The following is a 19,450-nucleotide window of genomic DNA, read 5'->3' on the forward strand; positions in this document are numbered from 1 at the left end:
TGTTTTTTAAACGGTTTGGTCTCATAGAAGGCTCCACATTGTTTCGACCAAATACAATAAAGACATGTTACACTTGATCATCGCATTAACTTCTCAATCCAACTATAATTACCAGCCCCCGAACCGGAGTATCTGTGGACCCTTCCATATATTGGTTCGCTGATCGTTTAGCATTCATTACTCGAATCAACACCCATCTGTATCAAAAAACAACTCAAGTTAGAAAACATATTGCGAAAAGTTTTGTAATTCATCTTCATTCGCTGGTAAATCAATTCGTCCTTTCAAAAAATCTAAAATTTGAATTCACAAACTATTCAATAATTACTTCGTGTTTTGTTGTTACTATTGCCATACCATAGGAGACTAACAAAGTTTCAAAAAGATTATTTCAAATAAGTATGCTATAATATAATTATAAATAACCATTCCAAGATAGCCCAATGGTTGAAGCGAAAGTTCAAATCTTGGGGTGGCCAGGGAAGGTTCGGGAAACGGTCACGAATTGTTCTAGATAAACTGTGTACATCAGAGTTAAAAATAATTCCCCCTCACGGATAGGGAAAACCTCATAAAATAAATAAATAAATAATTTTGAATGTTTCGTTCTTTATAATTCAGAGATGTTGTGATGTATATGAGTGTATCTACTCTATAGTCATTTTATTTAAGTGCATCAACCCTACAATTTAAAGCACTTAGTATGTACACAGTTCACACATTTATACAAATATCTCCCATGAGACTTGAACCCACAACCTCCTTGTTAATGGGCTCCCCATATACCACTAAGTCAATAGTCCACAACCAATGGCATCCTTTTATATGCATAAATATAAAATGCTAGTAAAACTAGTTTGTATATGAAGCTAAGAGCCTAAGACTATGATAAACATATAAGTATCCATATATTCAATTAAAATACTCAATTAAATGTAGTAACTTACATTACTTGTATGATCACCGTCCATTTATGGTAGAGCTCTTTTCTCCTAAAAATCAACAAGGTCATACATTTTCGAGATCTAAACCAACTCTAAAAGTCAAGATTAAAAAGCGTCAAATGGTAAAAGAAAACAAGGTTGTAAATTTGGATGATAAACACATGTCATATAATTGTGGAATGCATGAAAAGTTATATGTTACCGTATATTTCATGTCCATCTCTTGGAAGAATTTTTGCCGGTCGAACTGCCACCACTTGGAGACTTGAACATGCCTGTAAGCAAATGGATTAAGGCCTTGAGTAAAAAGTGATGAAGATAAATTTTAATCTTTTTACAGTTTTAATTATTCGTGAACGATAGTATGTATCTTTTAAAATTTAAATTACTTCGAGCCAGATTTATAAAGCATAGAAAAAAAGATTTTAATGTTTCTATTTGCAACAATTTTCTCATCAAACAATGTAAAACATACCAATTCAGTTGCATGATCAGAGCTATTGTTCATGTACCTTTAGCAGCTTTAGGAATATCCTTGGATATTTTTGCTAGAGGGTGAGGAATTTTGTTGCCAGATTTGGGCCTGTATAATAGTTTTATATGAGAGTTCTACTATAATTTCATATAAAAAATAAAACAATACCATATTGTAAATAGGACCTTTTGTTTAGAATTTGTTTAGTGGTGGCAAAATAGTAGGTTGGTAACATTTCATAACACGTCAAAACAATATTTATCTAGGTTTTATAATGGGTACGATTTACCACTACCAATTTTTGTCTATAACATTTGAACTCCCTATTAATAACGAGAGTCAAATATTAAAAAGAAACACTATATTGGTAAGCATAATAAGTGTATTTCAATCAAACTGTTTTTGAGGTTTTCTGCTTTGGGATACACTTTTACGGAATTTTATAACTAACTGCTCCCTTTTATTGCATTTTCTGTTTATGTTAAGTGCTTGACACACTAGATACACTGTATAACCGGAACAGACCCATTCACATGTAAACGGTTGAGGCAGGATATGTTTATCTCTAATGGTTATGGAGTATAAGACGTATAGCTCCATCCCATTTTAATTGTCACAAACATTATATGTATAAGACGTATAGCTCCATCCCATTTTAATTGTCACAAACATTATACTTACAACCTAAGATGTGTAACTAATTAAGTCTTATACAATATAATGTCTTTTTTAAAAAGGTAATTAGCACACAGTTGACTTGAAACTTGTTATAATGGTAACTACTTAGGAATATATTAGGTGAAATAACAAAAATTCAAATAAAGAGTGATCATCTTACTTATTTGTGGCGTGGAACGATTTAGATCCTTCGCGAAGTGGGCTGCCTTCAACAGAGCTATCCTTTTCTATTACCATAGAAAAACAAGTATTATTAAATACAATCTCTCACATAAATTTCTGCAACACCAAAATCCTAACACATCTCATCATGATGTCACAAATTCTGACCTTCTCCATGTAGCGATGATGGCCCTTTTTTAACTGGTCTATATCCATAACCGTCGAGAGACATACGGCCCCCACGAAGACTGTTTGCTCGGTTGTTGTACGGAGATGACCCGGCTCCTTTGGAAATGGGAGAAGAAGACCCGTACCTTGATGAACGTTGTTTATCCAAAGCACCAGTCGGTGGATGAACATTTTTTTTATCTTTGATGAGTTGTAGACGTTCAATCTCCTCTTCCTTTTTTGTAATTATGAATTTGAGGGAAGCCACCTGTTGATTTGGTGATAACGATTAACAAAATTTCAATGTTTCAGTTGTTTAGAGGTTGCAGAATAATAGCAATATTTTAAATCTCTTTCGAAAGATAAAAATTTAGTGAACTAGTGTACATCATTATTATTGTAATACAAGTATAATTACCTGTTCCATCAATTCCTTCACATTACTATTTTCTTTATTATTTCGAGCGGGTCCCAGCTCCACTCCAGAGACCCGTTCTGCAAACTTTAAGGTACTCAAACTTTCAATATACGAAGCAGCTTCTGGATTAAGCTGCACAAGCATAAGTGTCTTTGCTTGACCACCTGTAACACGAGTAAGAATCTGTAGATAACATAACGTACATGGCACGTAGTAAAGTAATAAAACGGTTATTACCTAACGAGCTCTGAAGGACCTGAGTAAGCTTGCTATTTCTGAATGGAACATGAACACTTTTCTGAGACAACGAAAAGATGACATCACCAAGAGCAGCTAATGATTTGTTTATATGTTGTGCTTCCTTAAGCCGGTCCCCGACCACCTCAGACCGATCTACTCGTTCACTTCCTGCAAGATCTACCAAATGAAGACCGGCATTTAGTGACCCACCATTCTTTAGATCCGTTCCACGCACATGGATCGTCACAACACTGCATAATATCGGCATTATTTTCTTAAACATACACTAAAGATCACCATCTACGTTAATATAGAAGATGCATTAGACTTGAAAGATATGACCCACATGAATGGACCACTTTAGGTTAATTTATATACAACTCTACAAATGTTTATAAGAAACTAATGTGAAATGAAAATCCAATTTGAATAGGTCATATTATTATTATTTTTATAATTATAATTTAGGAAATAAAGCACCTGTGAGATCTGCTGCTTCTTTCATTCATGGAAGTAGTACTTCTAGCTCGGTTTTTGAGTCCAATTTCCATTAGTCCCAAAACATCAGATGGTTCATTAACTTGCCGCATGTTAGCATCCGGAACGGCTAAACTTGAGGTTGCTAAAATCCCAAGTGTTCGCAAGTCAAAGTTAAAACATATGTCATTTTATAAAGCATACTATTATTACCATCAGGAAAATGCACGAAAAAGACCCTGAATTAGATGCAATTTAGTGAGAACTACATATTGGTCTGTCCAAGTTATAAGTGACATCATCAGTAACCATGTTATTTCCAGAAATAAATGTAAACATCAAGAAGATGTACTAAAAGTACCCTTAAGTATCACATATTTATATCTAAGTGATAACAGAAGAAGGGACAACGGGGAAATTAACATTATTTTATTTCGAAAAAAGGTCAAACGGGTCAAAGGGAGAAATGCACCCGAAGTGTACTTTCAACGAGTAAAATCTAGTCAGTCATTTTGAACATGTAATAAAAAGGTAGAAGGTAAACCCAACCGACCCGATTTGACTTGTTACCCGATATGTTCATTTTTCAACATCTAAAAAATGTGTCAAGAACGTCTAGAATATTCATCAAATCTGGTTAACCAACGACCTTAGGTATAAAAAGGATATTTCTTATGAGAAGTATCATTTGCTAATAAGTCTCTGACTTGTTCATTATATATTTCGACCATTTGAACCCCCACTTCATATTTATATGTGCTTCTACTCTGGGAAATTCTGAAAAGATCATTTAAAGCGCGATAATTCACTCCCCATTCTTCTTCAGAACCTTTGTCGGGCCCACTCTGCGGAAACAAACCATTAAAAGAACTAACAATAAACAGAAACAACATAAACCACGAAAATACAAAGAAATATTAATACCATTGTGTAGGTTTTTCCAGATCCTGTTTGACCATATGCAAATATACATACATTGTATCCATCTAAAACAGATTGTACCAGTTGCTGTATATCTCCATATACCTCAGCTGCCAACATTCGTATAAAATATTAGTAAACTCACATGTCTCACTTTTGTGTATATATGTAATCAACTTCTTTAACAAAATATAAAACACAAGTTGTAATGGTAACAGTCTGACCCAGTAAAATTGTGGTTCATCGATCAAAAATGATTAATATCATAATAAAAAGGTAAAAACTTTTATCCTATGTATATTTAGATAACAATCTTTCATTATTCCCATGAAAAAATCACTAAAGTTCCATCGATTTTTCAAAGCCTCAAACTTTCAGCTAATTTAAGCAAACAAATAAAAGAAAAGAAATAAAAGACATTTAAGATGTTCGAAGAAAAACATGTTGTTTTTCTAATTTTTTACTTAATTTGCAATTATATGCAACTCAATAGCAGTCAAGCTTGAAGGTCACATTATTTATAAGGATCTTGCTAACGACAGCCCTAAGGTTATCGTTAACACACTTTAATGTATTGCACATGGCAGTTATCAAATTGTACAATACAGTGTTAACGACAGCCCTTAGGGTTGTCATTATAAAAATCCTAACTATAAAGGTTTAAAGATTTGTTTATAATTCAAACACAGTTGGTTATGTTACAGATCAAAGTTGGTTATTTTTAATGCAATTAAGACGATAAAAAGGTAGAGATTTAAAGTTGAAAGTGAAAAACCTTGAGTAGCTTTAGGACCATAAACCTTGTTGAACTTGAATGACCTGTGACTATCTTTCCCCGGTTTGGAGGGATTAGCAACAATTAGCTCCCCATTTTCACCGATATAATCAATGGTTGATAGTGTTTCATTTTGACCAGGAAGAAATGGTCTTATACGACAGTAAACCCTAATATTTCCTGTCGAACAAAATCTCATGAGCACAATGCAAGATTTTCTATATTAGTAACTATACATGTTATCATAAATTAACCTTTTAATTCTTGAATTTCATTGTGTAGCTTCCGATTTTCAGAAACAGCATCTTCATAGCTTTTTGCTGCATCTTGCAAAACCTTAACCTTTGTCCCTGAGCAATACAATACAATATTTATTCATAAGGTAATGCAATTCAACACAATCTAAAGCGGAGGTGGCATTTACATATAAATAGGTTGATTCCGTCAAAAGGAAACGGGACAAACAAGGTGATAACCTTAAAAAATGCAATCTTAAAACATTAAACCTCCAAAATGAGATAAATCAACAAATTAGTTCATTACTAAATTAATCTAAATATCCTTTAAAAATTTGATACACTGATTAGTTCTAAATGCGGACTGTGTCAGCATAACCCACCCAAAAATTTGTTAGAAGAGGGGATCGCCTGGACGTTGGGAGATATAAATTTGAGAGAAAAACAACTCTATTACTCACAAGAATAGATTTACAGAGTATTACAAAACTCTTACAAAAAAAACTCTCAAACTCACACACACTCTCTAGGTTGTGATTACACTTCTCTGAAAGATTTGGGATGATTTACAACTGAGGTTTGCACCTCTATTTATAGTAAAAATTCTATGGCGGTGGAATGGTGTGAACGGAGAAGTTTGGCGGCCGTCATCGTCATCAACTTTGCTACCTCCATATGAGTTGTCAAGGTTGCCTACTTTGAATATCTAGAAGGTGGGCTTCTAGATTGTAGGCGGGAAATCTTCAAAATTATCCCTTTTGAAAGATTACCCTACCGACCCGCCCATATTACACCTCTAATTAATAAAAAGGTATTTCCAGAGCAAACCAAACCTAAGTGATCAAACTCCTCTGAGTAGCTCTTCTGAGTTTTTAAAATTTCCTGGCGGACTGATTGCGAAGCGAATCTCAGTTCCTGAAAGGTAACTTCGATTATTCCAAAAGACAATAAAAACTAAAATTATTTCAACATATATGAAAAATATGCCAGATAGTGATATTATTTTAGCCTACCTTGAGCACACCAAGTTGAAATTCTGTAAATGTTTTGTAAATATTCTCCTTGTTGTTCAACTGTTGACTTTTTGACTGAAATTTGGCCTCAAGGTCTTGCACTTTCATCTTTGATTCATTCAAACAGTCTTCAACCTCCTTCAATTTCATCTCAAGATCAACTTGAACTCTTCTTGCATCTGTTTCTATTTGCAAGCAGTTATCTTTATGTGTTTTCCTGATGTTCTCCATTTCTAGCTTCAAAGTTTCAATTTCAGCACTTCTACCATCCTTCTCCTTCAAATTTCTCTCTACGTTTCGACACTCGTCTTTTGTTTCCTCATGCAATCCTGTGTTATCTGTCTGAAGCATTATGAAATGTTTGAGCCGCCGCACAGATAATTACTATAATTCAAACTTGACTAGCAAGATCATGGGTTGAAGATTATGCACTACAGCACATATAACAATTCTCTCAAATATACATATTCTTTTTGAAAAATGTGGAATGTAATATATGAACACCAATTTGCACGGTATTAACGATACCAAAACAAGCATAAAATTTCTACGAGTCCTCAGGGGCAATAGATTTTAAAGGTGAATATGATCTAATATTCACTTAAACTTCACCAATGAATAATAAACATCAAAATACACCACTTTTCGATAAAATCATGCTTGCCTTTTGATCCATCTATATGTAAATATATAGGTACTCACCTTTAGAAGTTGGCCCTTGCTACTTCCGGTTCTCGTCACGTCAACCTACAACAATAACATTATTCCCTAAGTACCTTGAACAATAGTTAATAATACTGGCCATCTATTGTGTGTCAATTTTTCTTTAGCCACTATTAAAAGTCTTCTTTAGCCACTATTAAAACTTTAAAGCCTAGCCCGAAACAATTTTCTTCAAATTTAAAATTCAGACTAGATTACGTGTAACAAATTACAAACTTTGTGAAAAATATACAGATTATACAAAACTTTAGACCAAACACCGACTAAGAAGTTGGAAAATCCTAAAAAATAGTATTACATAGTATATAAGCCTTCTGTTATGACAATTTGCCTAGCGCACCCACACCAGCGGAAGCGAGGATATAATTTGTTTGAGATAAACTTGCTAGAAATAATAGAAAGCAAATAAAGTAACTGATAACACGACGATTTAATGTGGTTCGGCAAACCCTGCCTACGTCCACCCCAAGAGTCTCCTTTATTCTTATAATATAAAAGAACCCGTTACAAGAAAAAATACATTATGAGTTAAACCCAAACTCAAGCCCCTTAGATTTTAGTATAAAATCTAAGTTTCTCGTAAACTCTTTTACACTCCTTACAAAAATAAACTCTTAATTATATCCTCACAAATAACACTCTCGTTGATATATGAATCAACTATGTTCTTCTAATTTGTGATACCAATTCTACACTGCATGAACCTCTATTTATACATGCACATATACATGTGAAAACATGAAATGAAATGCAGCCTTCTTTGACTTGGAAACCTTGTACGTTTGTTTTGTAAGAAGCAAAAAAACCAATTTTGCCAAATCTATTTACTAATTAGTCTCCCATGCAAAAAACCAACTTGTATATATATGCCTACCTCCATGTGAAATTAAAGAGACGTACACAAGTTTCACTTTTCTTTTCAATTTGTCTTTTATACTTTTAAAAGCCAATTCCAATTTTTCAACTAAATGTTTGTCATCAATTTGGACTCTATCCAACAATCTCCACCTTGACAAACATTTATCTTCTTCAACACCGAAAATACTATCACCTAGTACTTTCACCATTGGCCTCCTTATCACCGCTGCACACACCTTGAATCATCTCAGTCCTGAACCTGATTCAAATAAAACTGCCAATAAACATGTGCAGCTGACCCTGTCAACTTACATAGTTGAATCCGGAGAGGAGTCTTGAGTTACCTCTCCCTTAGTAGGATTTCCCTTCTCACCATCGTCTAACTCGATCAAACATGTCGTCACATGTTCCCGATCAATTTCTCGTGTACACACTTTCCAAACTTTCGAGACACGAGTACGTCTTGTACTCACCACCAGACGATATAAACCCTCATACTTCTCTCCCTTCATCAGGACCTTTCTGCTACGTGTAATTTTCATTACTCCACCTACGGCCGAATAGCCGTATCCTTGAGAATCTAACTGGCTTAAGGAAATTAGATTTTTGCACATCCTTGGTGCGTACGCCACGCCACCAAGAGTGTAAGCAGCTCCGCGAAACATTTTTATTTTCACCATGCCAACACCCTCAACATCACATGTTGAACCATCACCTAAAGTCAGCACCCCCGCCTTCTTTAATATTAGCTTATCAAAATAAGGTTTCTTGGAACACACATGCATCGTACAACCAGAATCTAAAATCCATTCATCTTGAGCAGAAGTAGAACCTTTGGAGACTGTGAGAACATCTCCTAAATTAACCGACTCATTAACTGCTATTGCAGCTGATGAACCCCCAGATTTATCTTCACCATTCTTCCAGAGTGGACAATCCTTCTTGTAATGACCCCACTCTTGACATTTGAAGCACTGGACACCCTTCACACCGTCTCTTGATCTGAACCTACTTTTATTACCAGATCTCTTTTCGGCAAACTTTCCCTTTCCATGACCAACCATAGCAAACTCATGCTCATAACGGCCATCTGATCTTTGTCTCTTATCCTGAGATAAAAGTGCCGGTACTACCTCCTCCATCTTTACAGTAGCCTTTCCGTAAAGAACAGTAGTAACCAAAGTATCATACAAACTGGAAAGAGAGGTAAGAAGAATAAGGGCCTTATCTTCTTCCTCAATATTAACCTCAACTTTTGCAAGTTGATCCAACAGACCATTAAACACGTTCATGTGTTCAATGATATTCCCGCCATCCTCCATCTTCAACCGATAAAGATCACGCTTCAAGTTTAGCTTTGTGGTCATATTCTTCCCGAGATATAACTTCTCGAGGGCCACCCACAACCCTGTCGCGGTTGTCTCGCCAATGACATTATTAATGATCTTATCACTGATGGAAAGGCGAAGGGTACTGACACATCTTTCCTCGATGTCATTCCAATCGTCATCCGTCATCTTTTCTGGCTTGCCATCCTTTTTACCCTTTAACGGCTTTGCCAAGCCCTGCTGAACCAGGACATCCTTCACCCTTGCTTGCCACAAGGTGAAATTCCCAGTTCCATCAAATGGCTCCACCTTAAACTGCATACCGCTATTTCCCGCCATCTCAAACCAAAAAATATTCGATAAACCTGGATACGCTCTGATACCACTTGTTATGACAATTTGCCTAGCGCACCCACACCAGCGGAAGCGATGATATAATTTGTTTGAGATAAACTTGCTAGAAATAATAGAAAGCAAATAAAGTAACTGATAACACGACCATTTAATGTGGTTCGGCAAACCCTGCCTACGTCCACCCCAAGAGTCTCCTTTATTCTTATAATATAAAAGAACCCGTTACAAGAAAAAGTACACTATGAGTTAAACCCAAACTCAAGCCCCTTAGATTTTAGTATAAAATCTAAGTTTCTCGTAAACTCTTTTACACTCCTTACAAGAATAAACTCTTAATTTTATCCTCACAAATAACACTCTCGTTGATATATGAATCAACTATGTTCTTCTAATTTGTGATACCAATTCTACACTGCATGAACCTCTATTTATACATGCACATATATATGTGAAAACATGAAATGAAATGCAGCCTTCTTTGACTTGGAAACCTTGTACGTTTGTTTTGTAAGAAGCAAAAAAACCAATTTTGCCAAATCTATTTACTAATTAGTCTCCCATGCAAAAAACCAACTTGTATATATATGCCTACCTCCATGTGAAATTAAAGAGACGTACACAAGTTTCACTTTTCTTTTCAATTTGTCTTTTATACTTTTAAAAGCCAATTCCAATTTTTCAACTAAATGTTTGTCATCAATTTGGACTCTATCCAACACCTTCTATAATTTTCAAAAAGTTCAACTTCAGAGCCAAATTCGTTCGTCTGTGGGTTGTACCCACCACATCTAACCAAGTATCAGTTCCCAGTTCTGCAACCCGAACCATGGACCAGGGTTACTACCAGTCGCAAACACTACAGCCAAACTAATTCACCTTTTAAGATCAAACTGGCTCATTTCTAACCAACATTGGCTCAATCTTCTTTATGAAAGTCTCTATATCTCATTATTAAATTTTTTTTTTATTATAAGGACAAAATACTAAATGATTAGGTGCACCATACCTTTATCTGCTCAATCGGGCTCATCATCATCTGCAACAAAGAAAATACAGTTGTTGAGCGAGTATAACGACAAATTATTTTGTTTCACTAGACCCGTTTTTTATATCATTCATTTAAGTTTACCTTCATATGGTCTTACTGGTTAGATACATCCTGAAATATTAATAATTAATATTAATATTAATATTATGGTTATAGTAAACTACCTTTAACTCTCCAATGTTCCCATTTGCAAGTGCTTCGAGAACTCTAATCCTTGACTGATATTTTTCTTCACGAGTTTTAAAAAGATTGTTTTGCTGCATGTGGGAACTTGTTAAGACTTGACCAAGGTTGCAAAAATTGTTGCTCAGGGAGTAGTTGGTCGGAACATTTTAGGCAGTACTCGGCAACTCGGAGAGTAGTCGGATGTTGATCAAGTTTGACTTTGAACGATTTTGACCGAGTTTTTACCAATTTTGATTAGATTTTTGAGAATCCCAACTTTTGACCGAGTTTTGACCGATTTTTCAAGTAATCTCGAGTTTTGGCTGAGTTTGACCGAGTTTGATCAAAAACTCTCCAATTACTTCCCGAGTTGCAAAAATCGAGTACTCGCCGAGTAATTCCGAGTTTTGTAACACTGGTTAAGACTGTAAAGACAAACAGATTCTGAAAAACGTATTTAAGAGTTTTACAGTTCGTAGATGTTCAGCTTGAGTAGATATACGCCGCTCAATCTCCTGCACCACTTTCTTCATGAGGCAAGAAACGCGCTGAAATAGAATAAAATAAAATAAAATAAAATATGACTTTAGAATAGTGTACTATAGATTCAAGTGGCAGTTTCCGCCCAATAAAAGAAAGTTGATCTCTGATATATGTTTGATCTAGCAAGAGCTAAATATAAATATATAGCTCGAAGGGAAGGCTCAAAGAAGTCGGACAGTTCAAACAAAGTCAACCGAAGCCTAGTTCTAATGAACACAAACACCTAAATTATTTTATTCAAAATATTACTATTGTAATAAAAACTTTCGTAACCATAATTCACACAACCCTTTACCCACCCAACTTGAGAATCCATATTTGAACCATTACCCGCCCATCTTGACACATCTAACTAGATGAATAGTATATACATGATTGTTACACTGATTAACTTATTCCTGATATCATACATGAGGTATTTCGCCATTCTTCTTGCTAATGCTTTCATCTAGAATCCCATTTACCATGCTCAAAAGCGATTGTGTAGGGGCAACCTGGTCACAATAAAATTCTAAAGTTAGAAAGGTACAAAAAATAAAAGATAATAAAGATAATATACTTTGACAAGATATCTAAGATGGGAGGGTATTTTAGTAAATCACATCCAAACTATTCGATTTCATCAATTCTGATATTTTTTCAGCGGGCAGATCAGAGTAGCCACCATGGTTCATTTGAATCACTTCATGAAATTTTTGCCCAGCATGATGTGTCAACGCACTCGTAGGCTCTGCAGAAAAGAGTGTAAATATAAGAACCCTATGACTATAAACAGATAAAAGGTAAAAAGAAGGTTGGGTACCGACAGCGGCGGATCCATAAATATTTTCGACGGGGGAAAACATTTGTTGAATTTTTTTTTTAATTATAATTGTACACAACAACATCAAAAAGCTAGAATATTATAATAAATAACATAACAGATTAAAACGACTAATAACAATCTTTCAATATAAAAATTGTCCAAAAAAACATCAAAATGCTAATATGTTATAATAATTAACATAACAGATTAAAACGACTAATATTAGCAATCATTTAATATTAATTAACAAACAAACATAAGACGTGCAGGTCTCGAACTTTCGACCTTTGATTTGTAGCACTAAACTCTAACCAATTGAGCTAATTGTCCACCTTGACATACTTTTCTTGTATTTATTATATAACCAGATAGCCCTGCATCGCCTTTTTCCTTAAAATATTGTTATAAACATTTCGCCGTTGGGGCGGATGACCCCGGTTGCACCATGGTGGATCCGCCCCTGTGTACTGACTACATTTTCGTAGGGTTGAAACATGTGAGTGTAGGTTGACCCCGAAAAGCTTTCTATCTGAAAAGCATTATATTAAACTAGTGTGTATATGAGCTCAATATTTATTATAGTTCAATAATATATGTATCCGTTTTGGCATTACGTTGTGCATGTTTTCTAAGGTACCTTTTTTTTTTATTTTCCTATGATTAATCTATTCATAAGAAAATTGTTAAAACTGCCACCTTTAGAAAAGAAAAGTGTTAGTTTCACGAGTACGATAGGGAGGGAGGGAGAGAGAGAGAGAGAGAGAGAGAGAGAGAGAGAGAGAGAGAGAGAGAGAGTACCAGATATCGCAGGGCTACTACGTAGGGCCCGCTGACACTTTCGAGGAGATAGTTCTTCATTGAAACAATCACTTCTCCCACTTTGTTCGTCTACGTGTTTCCATCTCAAATTGTCAATTCCCCAACTTCTTGGTGAAGTAGCAGTGGGACTGTCTACTACAACCTTTGGCATGAAATGTGCTTTGAGTGTTAAAAGGCACTCGGATACTATTTTCATGGATCCCTGGACAATGTAAAAAAAGTGATGAGAGAGGAAATATAATCTCTTTTAGAATATAATGGATTAAAAATGGTTAATTAAATAGATCAACATAGGGTACCAGTTTAACCCTTTCAAGTCATTTCTTATAAATCTGATGAGTCTAACAGATCTAACTCTTCAAATTTTACTAAGTTTTAACTAAGTCTGAAATATGAAGACTCTGACATATGTGTTGACATATGTGTTGAAATAATTGGACATTGAATGGTTGGTGAATGGTTGATATGGTCAGTCTATAAGCACATGTATATTGTGCAAGTACTATTGATTTGAAGGCTTAGTAAAATGGCCTAACTTTCATCTACCATGTTTGACAATTTAGCCATTTCCAAGTACTATAAATATACCATCATGCAGACACATTTAGGCATCCCAAATTCAAGAGTGTATCTTGTATACTAAAAGTCTAATAGAGAGTTTGTGAGTGTTAGTCTCCTAATTACAAGAGATATAAAAATTAGTATTTATCCTTGTAATTAGAGAGAAGTGTAATTCCTATTATTCTTATTAGTGAAACGTTTCTTTCCTTGCCCGTGGTTTTTACCCTATTGGGGTTTTTCACGTTAAATCTTGGTGTTCCTTTATTGTCGCTATTTCAATTATTACTAGCGGTTTGCTATAATTCGGTGTCGCTTTTCTCAACAAGTGGTATCAAGAGCTAAGGTCTAATATCTTGTGTGTATTAATCTACTTATCGTATGCTCTGTGGTTGCCACGAGAGTGGATCGTCCACATCAGAAAATAAGTAAGATTATTTTCACTCGGTAAAAGTCCTTGGGTGTTATTTCAAGAAAAATAATATTGTCGAAAAGAAGATTGTAATCATAGCAATGTCTACGAAATTTGAAATTGAAAAGTTCAACGGGAGTAACTTCTCGTTATGGAAACTAAAGATGAAAGCTATCCTGAGAAAGGATAAGTGTTTGGCGACCATCAGTGGACGTTCCGCTGAAGTCACTGGTGAAAAATGCGAAGAGATGGACGGCCAGGCTATCGCAAATCTTCATCTAGCACTAGCAGATGGCGTTTTGTCTAGCATTGAAGAAAAGAAGACGGCGAAAGAGATTTGGGATCACCTCGTAAAATTGTACGAGACCAAATCACTCCACAACAAGATATTCCTTAAGAGGAAACTTTATGCGCTACGCATGAATGAATCTACTTCAGTTAATGAGCACATTAATTCTTTGAATACTCTATTTTCTCAACTCGCTTCATTAAGCTGCAATATAGAGCCAAAAGAACGTGCTGAACTTTTACTTCAGAGTCTTCCTGATTCGTATGATCAACTCATTATTAACTTAACCAATAATGTTCTCTCGGAGTATCTAGTCTATGATGAAGTTGCGGCTGCTATTCTAGAAGAAGAAAATCGGCGCAATAACAAGGAGGATAAAAAGGCCGGTTCACGACAAGTGGAGGCCTTATTGGTGTCAGGAGGGAGATCAACGGAACGTGACCCAAGTGGGAGTCACAATCATGGTAAACCGAAGTCTAAAAAGAAGAAGACCTATACATGCTACAGTTGTGGCAAGAAAGGTCACATGAAGAAGGATTGTTGGAGTTTAAATAACTCAAATCCTCAAGGAAATATTGCAAGCACTTCAGATGATGGGACTGCTTTGGTTAGTGAGGCAATGGTAGCAAATGAAGGCAGAAAGACATTTGTTGATGTCTAGTTATTTGACTCGGGAGCTACTTTTCACATGACCCCTAGAAGAGAATGGTTCAAACAATATGAACGTATCTCAGGAGGACTGAATACAGTTGCAATGATCATGAACTAAAGATCATTGGAATTGGAGATATCATTCTGAAGATGCACGATGGTACAGTTCGTACTATTCAAGGTGTACGACACGTGAAGGGTTTGAAGAAGAACTTATTGTCTTTAGGACAATTGGATGATCTTGGTTGTAAGATGGTGATACATGAGAAGATCATGATAATCAAGAAAGGCGCGGTTGTACTTATGAAAGGAGAAAAGGTGGGTGCTAATTTATACATTCTGAAAGGCGAGACGGTACAGGAATCGGAAGCATCTGTTGCTTCGAATAGTTCAAGTGATAAAGTTGCTATGACATGGCATCAAAAGCTTGGACACATGTCTGAGCAAGGTATGAAGATTCTTGTTGAAAGAAATCTTATTCCTGGTCTTACAAAGGTATCGCTACCTTTCTGTGAGCATTGTGTAATCAGCAAGCAGCATCGCCTGAAGTTTAACACATCAAATTCTAGAAGTAAATTGATTCTAGAATTGGTTCACTCTGATGTGTGGCAAGCATCAGTTCAATCCCTAGGAGGAGCAAAGTATTTTGTATCATTTATTGATGATTATACTAGGAGATGTTGGGTGTACCCAATCAAGAGAAAGGCGGATGTGTTTGAAGTTTTCAAAGTTTACAAAGCGCGGGTTGAACTTGAATCTGGTAAAAAGATCAAGTGTTTAAGGACTGATAATGGAGGAGAATACACTGGTGATGAATTTGATAAGTTCTGCAAACAAGAAGGTATCAAAAGGCAGTTCACGACAGCATACACTCCTCAACAAAATGGAGTGGCAGAGCGGATGAACAGAACCTTGTTAGATAGAACGAGGGCGATGTTGGCAACTGCAAGCTTGGGGAAATCATTCTGGGCAGAAGCGGTCAGTACTGCCTGTTACGTGATAAATCGGTCACCGTCAACTGCAATTGAGTTGAAATCGCCGATGGAGATGTGGACTGGAAAACCAGTTGATTATTCAAACCTTCATATATTTGGAAGTCCTGTGTACACAATGTACAATTCTCAAGAAATGACAAAGTTGGATCCGAAGTCCAGAAAGTATTTATTCTTGGGGTATGCTGATGGAGTTAAGGGGTATCGCTTGTGGGACTCCACTGCCCACAAAGTAGTCATCAGCAGAGATGTTGTCTTTACGGAAGACAAAGATCTTAAAGATGTTAGCACTTCAAAAGAAACTACACCAATACAGGTTGTAAATAAATTTTATAAAGATTCTTCTGAAGCAGTACCAGAGCACGATGAAAATCAAGTAGTCGTTGATGAAGCTCCATCGACTCGTATTTCTAATCGGGAAAGGAAACGTCCAGGGTGGCACTCAGATTATATTATGGAAAGCAATGTTGCATATTGTCTTCTAACAGAGGAAGGAGAGCCAACAACTCTTCGCGAGGCACTGAATCATTCAGATGCATCTCAGTGGATGACGGCTATGCAGGAAGAAATTGAAGCTCTTCATAAAAATAAAACATGGGAACTTGTGCCATTGCCGAAAGGTAGAAAACCTATTGGAAATAAATGGGTGTATAAGATCAAGCGAAATGGCGATGATCAAGTGGAGCGGTATCGTGCAAGACTGGTGGTTAAAGGATATGCTCAGAAAGAAGGTACGAACTTTAATGAAATATTTTCTCCTGTGGTTCGACTTACAACAATTCGAGTAGTTCTAGCGATGTGTGCTACATTTGATTTGCATCTAGAGCAGCTAGATGTGAAAACTGCATTTCTTCATGGAAATCTTGAAGAAGAAATTTATATGCTTCAACCAGAAGGTTTTGAACTACAAGGAAAAAAGAACTTGGTTTGCAGGTTAAAGAAATCTCTGTATGGTCTCAAACAGGCGCCTAGATGTTGGTACAAGAGATTTGATTCTTTCATAATGAGCCTTGAATATAACAGACTTTATGCAGACCCTTGTGCATATTTCAAGAGGTTTGGGGACAATGATTTTGTCATTTTGCTGTTATATGTAGACGACATGTTGGTTGCAGGCCCTAACAAAAATCGTATTAATAAGCTGAAGGCTCAATTGGCTAGGGAGTTTGAAATGAAAGACTTGGGTGCCGCAAACAAGATTCTAGGGATGCAAATTCACCGAGACAGAGATAATAGGAAGATTTGGCTTTCTCAAAAGAATTATTTGAGGAAAATCTTGGAGCGTTTCAATATGCAAGATAGTAAGCCAATCTCAACCCCACTTCCTACTAATCTCATGTTATCCTCCGTTATGTGTCCTAGCAGTGAAGACGAGAGGAAGGAGATGTCTCGAGTACCGTATGCATCAGCAGTGAGAAGTTTAATGTTCGCAATGATATGTACAAGACCAGACATTGCACATGCAGTGGGAGTAGTTAGTCGGTACATGGCGAATCCTGGTAAAGAGCATTGGAATGCGGTAAAGAGGATCCTTAAATACATCAAGGGAACCTTAGATATTGCATTATGTTATGGGGAACCGAAATTTATTATCAAAGGGTATGTTGATTCAAATTATGCAGGTGATATCGATAAAAGTAAATCTACCACTGCACATGTTTTCACACTTTATGGTGGAATAGTAAGCTGGGTTTCAAAACTGCAGTCAGTTGTGGCGATGTCAACAACAGAGGCAGAATATGTAGCAGCTACTCAAGCTACTAAAGAGGCAGTATGGTTGAAGATGTTGTTGGAGGAACTCGGACACAAACAAAAGAATATCACTCTATTTTGTGACAACCAGAGTGCCTTGCATCTTGCAAGAAATCCGGCATTTCATTCAAAGACAGCATATACGAGTTCAGTATCACTTCGTTCGTGAGAAAGTGGAAGAAGGAACCGTGGATATGCAGAAAATTCATACTGACGACAATGTAGCTGATTTTCTAACAAAGTCAATCAACCGTGACAAGTTTGTTTGGTGCCGTTCCTCATTCGGCCTAGCAGAGACGTAAGCAACATCATTGGCAAGGAAGGATTATCGTGTGAAGATTGATTGAGCTTCAATCAAATCTTCAAGTGGGAGATTGTTGAAATAATTGGACATTGAATGGTTGGTGAATGGTTGATATGGTCAGTCAATAAGCACATGTATATTGTGCAAGTACTATTGATTTGAAGGCTTAGTAAAATGGCCTAACTTTCATCTACCATGTTTGACAATTTGGCCATTTCCAAGTACTATAAATATACCATCATGCAGACACATTTAGGCATCCCAAATTCAAGAGTGTATCTTGTATACTAAAAGTCTAATAGAGAGTTTGTGAGTGTTAGTCTCCTAATTACAAGAGATATAAAAATTAGTACTTATCCTTGTAATTAGAGAGAAGTGTAATTCCTATTATTCTTATTAGTGAAACGTTTCTTTCCTTGCCCGTGGTTTTTACCCTATTGGGGTTTTCCACGTTAAATCTTGGTGTTCCTTTATTGTCGCTATTTCAATTATTACTAGCGGTTTGCTATAATTCGGTGTCGCTTTTCTCAACAATATGAAGACTTCAAACTCTGACATAAACCGAAGAACTTCAAAGTATGACACTTGACATTTGGTACCTGTTTTATGCAAACTAAACCACAATTTGATTGACATGTTTTATGGAAACTGCTACCTTTAATGGTAGCTCAATTTGTCGGTAGTAGACATTTGACGTTTGGTACCTACATCATGAATTTATAGTTACCTTTTCCAGCTCCGATAAATTAAAATGGTGTAGACCGATGTCATCCATAGCTGCAAGGAACTTGTTGACATTATCTGATTTTGCCTCTTGTGACCGAGGAGAATCACCAAACTAAACAAAAGATTTAATACAATAATACGATCAAAACTTCAACTAAAAAATATGAACATTCAGTTAAATCAGAAGATTCTACCTCAATAGCAGATCCCGGATTAAGTCTGTTCATAAGTCGACAAAGAATAGTACCATCAACTAAAAAAGTTCTCATCTCCTCGTCTGAAGCATTATGAGGCAGATTAACATTTGGAAGTATGTTATTCAACCATTCAATCGCTGCTGTTTTTGTCTTAGCTATGCAACATAAACATAAACATAGTTAATAAATCATTAAAACCACAATATAATAAAATAATGAAATGAAATATTGGTAAAGAGTATGGACATCAGACGACTTACAGTCATCGACTGCTGTTGACTCAACGACATCACTACCGACAGATGAATCTGAGACGTTATGTCTACCATAATCTTTCGGCTTGTGAGCCATACTGTAAGTTCCTATATAGTACTCGGTTTATGCATCACAAGCATCTTGAACTATTCAATAAAATCAAG

General features: G+C 36.0%; 1 pseudogene; it reads right to left on the reverse strand.

Moving 5' to 3' along the window:
• Window positions 1-1,145: 1,145 nt before the first annotated feature.
• On the reverse strand, window positions 1,146-19,382 carry LOC139870920 (kinesin-like protein KIN-14C; annotated as a pseudogene).
• Between the last annotated feature and the right edge of the window lie 68 nt (window positions 19,383-19,450).

The sequence above is a fragment of the Rutidosis leptorrhynchoides genome, chromosome 10 (genome assembly GCF_046630445.1).
Source record: "Rutidosis leptorrhynchoides isolate AG116_Rl617_1_P2 chromosome 10, CSIRO_AGI_Rlap_v1, whole genome shotgun sequence".
NCBI lineage: Eukaryota > Viridiplantae > Streptophyta > Magnoliopsida > Asterales > Asteraceae > Rutidosis > Rutidosis leptorrhynchoides.